Genomic DNA, 9,827 nt, shown 5'->3' with positions numbered 1-9,827 from the left:
CACTTAGACTCACCTTAGGACTCACCAGAGGTATCAGGACAGTGTGTCATGGTGTTTCTAGCTCTGACCTGAGAAGATGAAATTTTGCTCTCCCTTCTTTCTATCGTACGAAGTATTTAAGGCCAGGTCAGACAGGGCTTGGAGCAACCAACCCCATGGCAGGGGGCTGGAATGAGATGGTCTTTAAGGCTACTTCTGAGCCAAACCACTCCCGGGTTCTGTGACCTTCCCAAGGGACCAAGTTGTGCTGGAAAAGTCCTGAGTGCCCTGAACTCCAATTGACACCCTTTGGAGGTGAGGCTACTCCCAGTAGGAGTCAGTGTGATCTTGAGAAACCTGAGTTGCAGACTTCCTAGCACATCACCATAAACAGAGAGAGTAATAGCAATAATAATAATACTACTTAGCACGTAAGGGCAGTATCTGTTTGGGCTGTGAATGGGATGATTCTTGCACAGCTCTGTTTATGGTGCCGGTGATATCAGCAGTCTGGCAGGAGGTCTGCTGCTCAGATTTCTTAAGGGCTTTAGGAGGTGGTAATTGTCTCACTTTTGCTTTAAACACCGTGTTAATTATGTTTTTAAACAATGGCTATAAACTCATGCTTTAATTCTTTGTGAAGTGCTCTTCACCATCTCTGTGATTTGAGGGGGTGAATACTGGAAGGCAGTGGGGGGAGGTTACAGCTAAATATCATCACTAGGGCTAGCAAACAAAAAACCCCACCTTTTTAATTTTGCTGATTGTAGTGATGCACTTTGACATCTAAGGTCTTTCTCAGAACTTGAAGGCACAGTTAGCATAGGATCCATTAGATCCATTAGAACGCACTTTCTCTCTTTGCTTTTATTCAGTTTTCTACTCTGTTCCATATATGGTGTTGGGTGGTTCAATTTTGTGCAATTAAATTATGGCAGCAAATGCCCACAAAAACATAAAATGGAGGGGAAAAAAAAAAAAAGAGTGTCTCTAATATACTTTGGATGTTTCAGACCCAAAAGTACTTTTATGTCTTTGAAAAAAACCCAAGTATTAATACATGTGGGAAAAAGTGGGCTGTGTTCTGCAGTCTCTAGAGGACCCACAGCTATCTCATCCAGTACAGCTGCTTTTACCTTCTCACAGAATATGTAATTTTTCCTCTTAAATGAGGAGAACATGTCTGGGCCTCCTTTGGATTAATCATTGGTATCAGATGGCGTGCCTTCCTCCCTCCAGATGAAATGAATGTGCAGGTTTGGGTAATGTGCTTTTGAAAATCCAATCTTTAAATTACACTTCACTACTAATACTTCTTTTTTCTTCAGTTTATGCAATTTGGATTGTGAAATCAGGGTAGTCAGGTCCTGTCCAATCCTATATTTCTTGTTTACCTGAAACTCCCTTATTTCAGGTTGAAAGGAATTTTCTCATCCTGGTGGTAGTGACTATCAGGCAGAGTTCCAGTTTTATTTCAGTGCCACTTTCCAGTTCTCAAGCAATTTCCATCACTTGGATATTTTAGAGGAAAAAAAAAAAATCAATTCCCAGCAGGTTGCTTTTCCTGGAACCGAGCCATGTGCAAGACTGTCATGAAAGCATTTCAGTTGGGTTTAATATCTGTAAAAAGCTATTAAAGAATCCCAGCCCTACATTTAGACAAATGAGGACTTTTCAATTATCTGTTTTAATACACTGTCTCTACTAATTCATAAATTATCGGGTACGAAGGGTTATGCCTGCTGTCTAGACGACCCACCTGAGTAACTCGGGGCAGAAAGGCTCCCTGCACCCGTGCAGGTTTGAACCAGCTGGAGCTCATCGCCTGAATACCACCAAAACCTCACTTCACAATTACTATTGACGAAGCATCCGCCACAAACAGTGGTTTGCTCCACCTGGATCATTACCATTGAAAAATGATGCTTCACTTCTCACTTGTATCCTCCTAGCAGAGCATCTTGGTTTTGGGTTGTCCTCAGTCTTTGAGAGACTCAATGAACTGTTATCAAAACATTTGTTTTGTTTTGTTTTGTTTTGTTTTTTCCACTGATGCAGGTATTTCTCGACTAAGTCATCGTAGTTAAAAGACACAATTTGTCTCGGTTGTAAGGATTTTGGAGCATCTCATAACTATTTGCATGCACTTCTCCACTCTCTCTCATGCGCATCACAGAAGTGTATCATACCTAAGTCTAAAATATTGTCATCTAGAGCTAAAATGCTCCCAGAGAGCCAGAAGATAGAGAAGCATCCAACAACTTGTTATTTTAAGCAAGAATTTGCGTTGGATTTGAGGACGAGAAATCCAAACCCTGTTCCTTGAAGCAGATTTGCACAGTGTAACTGCAATACTCCACAGGGAAAAGGTCAGTGCTTTATAAAGTCCTTGATCGCGGATGTCTGAACACTGGATTATTTTTTTTTTTTTTTGTCAAGCTGTAGGTCAGGGTGAGGCACACTGATCCCAAACAACCCACCATAAACATGAGAATTCTCTTTTTGCAACCAGGCTGATTGTCCAGCTCTGACTGGACAAAATTCCTGCTAGCATCAGTGGGAATTTTCCTTGGAAATGTCAGTAGAAAGCATAGGCTGGTATATTGCCATCCGTGAGGACATGACTAATGTCTGAGGGAGAGAAATCAGCTCCACGGTGCATCTGGCCAGGCCACTGCAATAAACACAGAAAGACACATAAATGATGGTAAGGTTATGACCTATCTCATTAAAAAGGAAGGAACTCCAAAATTACACCCCTACCTGCCAGCAATAGGAAATATAGAAGCTGGAGTTTTTCCTCTTGCTTTGCCATCCCTTTTACAGCTATTGCCTTCTGACAAAAAGGGTTTGGCGTGTTTTTGTTTATATTTAAGAGGGGGATTGTGGGCCCCTCCCGCTGGTAAACTGATCTGCGGAGCAGTGGCACCTCAGTCCTCTGTTCTGGGTAAGAAGGAGGGCACATCCCTGCCTTGTGGCTGCATCTGAGAAGCCCATCTTTCACAATCTGATAAATCTCCCTAAAGCCAGAATTCAGGGATTGGCTTGATAAGGTTAAGACTAAAATGCTGCTTTTAAGTGATGGACACCCCACCCTTTCCCAGTGCTCCTGGGTATGGGTGTTGCAATGTTGTGTGTGCCATGTATTCAGAGTCTAGGTGGTAGTGCATCCTCACGTGGGATGTACCCTGGTGTCCTAGAATCATGGAAACACAGTGTGGTTTGGGTTGGAAAGGACCCTGGAGATCATCTAGTTTCAACCCCCCTGCCATGGGTAGGTCTACTGGCAAACCTAATTGAAACCATAAAGTCTCCATCTCCTCTGAGCCCTGGAGGTGTCAGGAGAAGGAATTATAGGGTTACAAACACTCCTAGTTCTCATGTCAGCCCCAGCTCTTTCCATACATCCCCCTATCTGGTCCAGAGCTTGCCATGGGTAACTATAGGTAACTACAAATAAAACATGCAGACAGTTCATGCACCTGGAAAATGTACTTAATTGAAATAAAGAGGATTTTGATTTCCATCACTGAAATTGAAATGTTGAAAGGAGTGTGTCAGCTATACTCTCCACATGTGCTTACCTCCAAAATGCTCCAGCAGAGCCACTTTGCTATTTTCTTATAAAAAAAAAAAATCCCTTTTTGAGAGCTTAGACACCAAAACAAACCTGAACAAATGTGTTTACTATTTCAGGCGTCTGAAACACAGAAGTACAGGTACAATACAGATGAAGAGTTACACATAAGGTGGTGCATTAAGGCTGTATTTTTATACTAATATTGGGATTCCCACCCTGCTAGATCCTAAGGAGCTCCAAGGCATTAGGATCTCTAGGCTGGACTGCTGGAGGAAGAAGCCACCCTCTTTCTCAGCATAATATGTCCCTGCCAAAGGTTTTTGAAGGCTTTCCCGTGTCCCTAAAGTAAAATATTCCACCTGTCTCCGATCCTTCCCTTTACACCTCCCCTTCAACAGCCCTGTGTCTCCTCTGCCTGGCTGCTGGCTCCCAAATGACATCGTGTTCTCGTGTGCTGCAGTGCCCAGCTCCAGCATCATCCCCTCCCAGACTGTCTGACCTAAATCCCTCTCACCTCCTGGTCATAAATCCCACTGGTGACACTCGCCAGGAGCTGGGCTGAACCTCGGCCCCACTGGAGACACAGCACTGCTGCCATGAGTCACTTGAGGGACAGGGGTGTGACACAGCTCAGTGGACACTGTGTGGCTGTGAGTGGCCACCAGAGAGGCCACGAAGGGCAGGCACTGCTCCTGCTGTCCAGTTTGGTTTGTGTTGTGGCTGTGGGACACCAGATCCTCCCTGGCAGCAGCAGCACTTACCCTCTGACACCAGACCAAGTCAGTTCTTTCTTTCCCTCCAGCCTGATCCCTAAACCATGCACGTTCCATTTTGATGGGTATCGTTATACTGGCACCTTACATTCCAAACAGCAAGTTCTTCCACTAGCATTAGGGGGACAATCTATAGATTTAATACATATTTATATTTATAATTTCCTTTACGTTGCCATAAGGGAGTTCTGGTAAGGAGAGTGCCCTGTGTTTAACTCCTCTAAGCAATACAACATTCATGCAGCTGAACTGTAAAGCTAACAAAATTTCAGCTAACAAAGCACATACCCAAGGTCAGGCATGTGTGAGTGCTTTGATGAGTCAAAGTATTACCACGTCCACATGAGCCCCCCAGAGCCAGCACTAGTGCCTGCCGTAGCTACTGCTGGGTGCTGGATTTGGATGGATCAATTCCCAAGGCTTGAGAAAGGAGTGGTTTTCCACATGCCTGTTAAGCACAGGCAAGGTTCTGTCTCACCAGGCCTTTTCTTCTTATTTTCAGACTCACGGAATGATTTGGCTTGGAAGGGACATTAAAGCTCACCTTCCTCCACGCTCCAGTCGTGGGCAGGGACACCTTCCACTAGAACAGATTGCTCCAAGCCATGTCCAACATGGACTTCAACACTTCCAGGGATCCGGGGGCAGACACAGCTGCTCTGGGAAACCTGTGCCAGGGCCTCACCACCCTCACAGACAGCAATTCTTTCCCAATATCCCATCTAACCCTGCCCTCTGACACTGGGAAGCCATTCCCCCTTGTCCTGTCCCTCCATCCCTTGTCCCTAGTCCCTTTCCAGCTCTCCTGGGGCCCCTTTAGGCCCTGGAAGGGGCTCTCAGGTCTCCCTGGAGCCTTCTCTTCTCCAGGTGAACCCCCCCAGCTCTCCCAGCCTGGCTCCAGAGCAGAGGGGCTCCAGCCCTTGGAGCATCTCCGTGGCCTCCTCTGGACTTGATCCAACAGCTCCACGTCCTTCTTACGCTGGAGACACCAGAGTTGGAAGCAGTGAATCTCCCCTTGCTCACACTTGCACTGAATCCATTTCCAAAATGTCAGTGTTGGAATGGCTGCTTACACCCAGGAGCACCTGCACTGAAATGATTTCAGCCTGCAGTGCTGCGTGACAAGAGCGAGAGCATGAGGTCCCTGTCTCCCTGTGATCTGCCACTCAGCACAGAGAAAGGTTGCCTGGAGAATACTTTTCTTTGCAGACTTGAACTCTTGCAGCTTGAATTTGCTGTCTCGACACGAGCTGCTGGAGTGGAAGGAGACTTTGGCTACAGTCAAAATGGCATCATAACCCAGACTTTGAACATTGCTTGAGAGCTCTGCTCTCAAAATAATGCATAAAAATAGAAGCAGGGCCACAGGCTTAGCTATTCGTAATGTGCACAAAAGGATGGGAGAGTGCCAGGAGCCAGCCTGCCCTGCCTCTGCCCTGCCTTCAGCCTGGCTTGTTCTCTCCTACCTCCCCTGAATGGCTTTTCACTGCTGTGAAAAGGAGAGACATACCACCAAAAGAGCAAAGTGTGTTTGTTATTGACCCTCGCCTGGAAAGTGTATGAAGAGGGATCAGCTCTGTTTGTTTGTACCCGGTAATGATGTCAGGAAAAGGTTTTTTTTTTTTTTCCCCAAGTCTGGTTTTATCCCCTTTGTTGGAAGTGCCTTTGGTGAGTCTCACACCCTGGTGCTGTTAGCAAAACAATTAGGTTAACAGTGCCTTGGCTCCAACTGTCTGTCAAAGGCTGAATTGCAATGCAAATTAACTCGGCTTTAGCTCTTCAAAGCCAGCTGGGTTCAAGAAAGGTCCCCAGAAACCCCCGTGAGAATGAAAGTTTAGGGCTGGGGAGGGTGGGCTCCGTGGGATTTTACATCCAGGACCTAATGTGTTTGGCAAGAAGGATGCAGTACGTTGTAAAAACATATCGGAAAAATGCAGTAAGTCGTATAAACCCTTTCAGTACTTGAGAGGGGCTTAGAAGACAGATGGGGACAGACTTTTTAGTCGGGTTTGGAGTGACAGGACTAGGGGTGATGGTTCTAAACTAAAAGAGGCAACATTCAGGCTACACAGAAAGGAGAAATTCTCATCTGTGGGGCCCTGGCACAGGTTGCCCAGAGAAGCTGTGGCTACCTCATCCTTGGAAGTGTCCAAGGCCAGGTTGTATGGGACCAGAGCAACCTGGTCTAGTGGAAGGTGTTCCTGCTCTGGTAGGGGGGTTGGGACGAGATGAGCTTGTAAGATAGATCCCTTCCAGTCCAAAGGATTCTGGGATTCTATGACTCAAACAGATTTTTTTCCTTCTCAGGGATTAATAGTGTCCCTTGTACATTTTGGAACAGGTTTCTGGCACAGGTTGACATTTGAGCAACACATCCAGAGCAGTTCAGGCTGTGGGTATAACCTCCTTTCTGAGCATCCCCCCAAGCCATGCCCATACTTATCAGCTTCATTATGCTTATTTCTGTATTTTCCATATGGGCACATACATATGGTCTATTTAAACAAGCTTGCAGGGTTAATTAGAAAGCAGTTCTTTATCACTTATTTAATATTTAGCACTTCTGGGGTAATTTTCACTTGCAGAGATCACAAAACTAGGCAAGAACCGATGGCCCATGGCACCAATGGGCAACCAGAGGTGCCAAAACCCAGGTCTCTACTCACAGGGAAAGGGATGTGCCCAAGGTCACCTGGAGAACCTATGGCAGGGCCAAAAAATTATATTAACTTCTGGACTCCATTCTTGTTCTCTATCTCTTTGCAGTGTATGCCATGTTATACTTTTTTCACTTCCTTGATGACAAGAAAGCAATTGTAGTCCTCAGTGGTGAAGCAAGAGGAACCACAAGGAGGAAAAAAAAAAAAGAAAATTTTGATCTCTTTTATGACAGTCTGGGAAGTTTTAAAAAATTAAGAAGCATAATGTATGGATTAATGGACGTGTCCATTAATGGTCTTACACCAGCAAATATGGGAATGAGGTCTTTTTTTTCCCCCTCTCAATTCACCATATGCATCACAGGAAAAAGGGATTGAGGTTCTCTGAGGAAGTGAGGAAATCAGCCTTGGTGTACAAGAGGTCACTTCAGAGGCTGCTGAACATTGAACTGAAAACATTACCCAAATTCCACTTTTCAGGCTGCAGAAGTGACCATTTTACATGCAATGGGATTTTATTTTTTTTTGCACGTGCAGCAGCCCCAGACACTGATGCTGCTCCGATTTGGTCCCTGCTGTCACCCTGAGGCCTGAGGGTTGTGCCCTGGGCTCCCCACAGCTCACTCCTGCTCTTACTCCACCTTGGCTACAGCATCAGCCACTGCAGAATTCAAGGAGCTGCTTAATGAGCATCTTTTACTTTTGCCTTTAATTATTTGGAGGTGCAGTGAGGAGTCCATCCCCTTCATCGGACTCCAGCTGTATAGCAAGCCTTCCTAAATTGTCCTTTCTGATGCAAGGAAATAATGTTCTTCCCCTCCTCAATTTTTTCCCTACTATTTATCAAGATATTGAGCAGATTTGTGCCCGGGTGGGTTTAGTCTCGTTAAGAGACTGCTGCTTCCAAAACTAGCCCCTTTCTAGCTAATTTAGATCCAGATTCTGCAAATACCAGGCCTGTTTGGAGCATCCCTAACCAACTCACGTGAATATTTGCACAACTGAGCACTAAAATTATCCCTGCCCTCCTGCCTACACCAAAGGCAGGGGTCCAGGACAGGCACCCCCGGGGATGCCCTGCCTGCACGGCACAGGTCATCCCCTGTTTTATGTGGTTTATGGCTGGTGTGGTGCTTAGTTGAGTCCATTCGTTTCAGGTTTGGATTTGAACTGCATTTGCTTGTAGCAGCAGTGATTTAAGAGCCTTGGCTCTTCCTTCCGACGCGATAACTGACTTAGTGACCTTAAAGCAACTTATCCGCCCGCAGTTATTCTGTGAAAAAGGAGCTACTCCTCCGTGGGAGTGCGTGCGGGATGGGGACCCCTGGGGAGTTCTCCTGCCCTGCCAAGCCTGGCGCTAGGAAGTCTGGCCGGACTTCCCAGCTCGGCCACAGAGCGCCGCGGGGCTGGCCCAAGAGCGCAGCCTCTTGGTGGCTCAGTTTCCCAGCCCTCTGCAGGTCCAGAATTGGAATGGGGGATCTGTGGAGCACTCAGGGTGCCAGGGATTGTTACCACTAGTAGTAGAATATCAGAGCGCCGCGTGCTCATCAGTTTTGCTTTGCGTTCGGTGAGAATCGGGGTGTAACGAGCCCCCACGGTATATTTTCCCGTCCTTTGGTGACAGGTGCTGCGAAAATACAAATTACTATTACTATTATTATTATTATTATTACTACTACTTTTTGTGCCGTGCCCTTGTTCGACAGGCAGAACCATATCAATATTTTTAATTTTTTTTTTTTTAAGGTTGATTTGGTTTAATATTGCAATACCTAAAGACTGAGCACGGGCATCCCTCCAGCCCCGGGGGCTCCCCACTGGGTGCGGGGTTGGGGTGGGGTGGGGGGAACACACATACACCCCCTCCAACATCTCCGCACCCCCATCCAGGAGCAGGGATGAAGGTGGACGGGGGGGGGGGGGGGGGGGGGGGGGGGGTCTTGGACCCACACCCCCCCCGCAACCCGAAGCCGCCTCTTGCGCAAAAGGGCGGTTGGAGATAAATATAATATATAGATATATTTTTTTTTTTTTTTTTCCTCCCCGGAGCGACACGGTGTCTAGACGCCCACGTGACGGGGCCGGGGCCGGGCCGGGCCGCTGCGCACTGCGAAGCCGCCGCCGGGGCGGGGGGGACCGGGGGAGGGCGCAGGCACCGCGCCGGCTCCGCTCCCGCCGCGCCCCGCGCCCGCAGCACGGCACACACCGAGGTGCGGGCAGCGAGCGAGCGAGCGAGGGAGGGAGGGAGGGAGAGAGGCTGCGGAGAGAGGGGAGGGGGGAAAGGGGGAACAAAAAAAAAAAAAAAAAAAGAAAAAGGGGGGGGGGGGGAGGGAAAAAAAAAAAAAGCAGCCAAGCCGAGAAAGGAGGAGGAGGTGGAGGAGGAGGAGAAAGGAGGAGGAGGAGGAGGAGGGGAAGGCAGGAAGGAGGAGAGAGGAGGGGAAAAAAAGGCACCGCGGCAGAGGCGCCGGCAGCGCGGAGAAGGGTCGGCGGCCGGCGGGCACCCCCGCACCCATGTAAGCACCGCCGAGAGCGGCGGGCCCGGCTCGGCCCGGCGCTGCTGCTGGGCAAGGCAGGCAGGAAGAAGAGGGACGCAGCCCCACTTTTCGCCTTCTTCTTCTCTTTTTTTTTTTTTTTTTTTTATTTCCTTTCTTTCTCTTCGTAGCAGCCGGATCAAGACTCCGTGTGGATTAAAACCATTGGGAAGAAGGAGGAAAAAAAACCAAACCAAAACCAACCAAAAACCAAAAAAAAAAACCCGCCCCGAAACCCCGCATCAGGACGACCTGGGCTTTAAAAAAGGGATACAACACTCTGGATGCGCTCGTCCGCCTCTTT

The 9,827-nt window shown here is 47.6% G+C and overlaps 1 long non-coding RNA gene across 1 annotated transcript; it reads left to right on the top strand.

The window, feature by feature from the left end:
- Positions 1 to 9,395: 9,395 nt before the first annotated feature.
- Positions 9,396 to 9,762, top strand: LOC113953221. Its single transcript, XR_003529793.1, has 2 exons — positions 9,396 to 9,505; positions 9,655 to 9,762. It is a non-coding gene; the product is annotated as an uncharacterized LOC113953221 (long non-coding RNA).
- The last annotated feature ends 65 nt before the right edge of the window (positions 9,763 to 9,827 follow it).

This window comes from Corapipo altera, unplaced genomic scaffold (genome assembly GCF_003945725.1).
Source record: "Corapipo altera isolate COAL_440 unplaced genomic scaffold, ASM394572v1 61553, whole genome shotgun sequence".
In the NCBI taxonomy this organism is placed as follows: Eukaryota; Metazoa; Chordata; class Aves; order Passeriformes; family Pipridae; genus Corapipo; species Corapipo altera.
The sequence above is the reverse complement of the archived record's forward strand: the minus strand, read 5'-3'. Positions and strand labels throughout refer to the sequence as shown.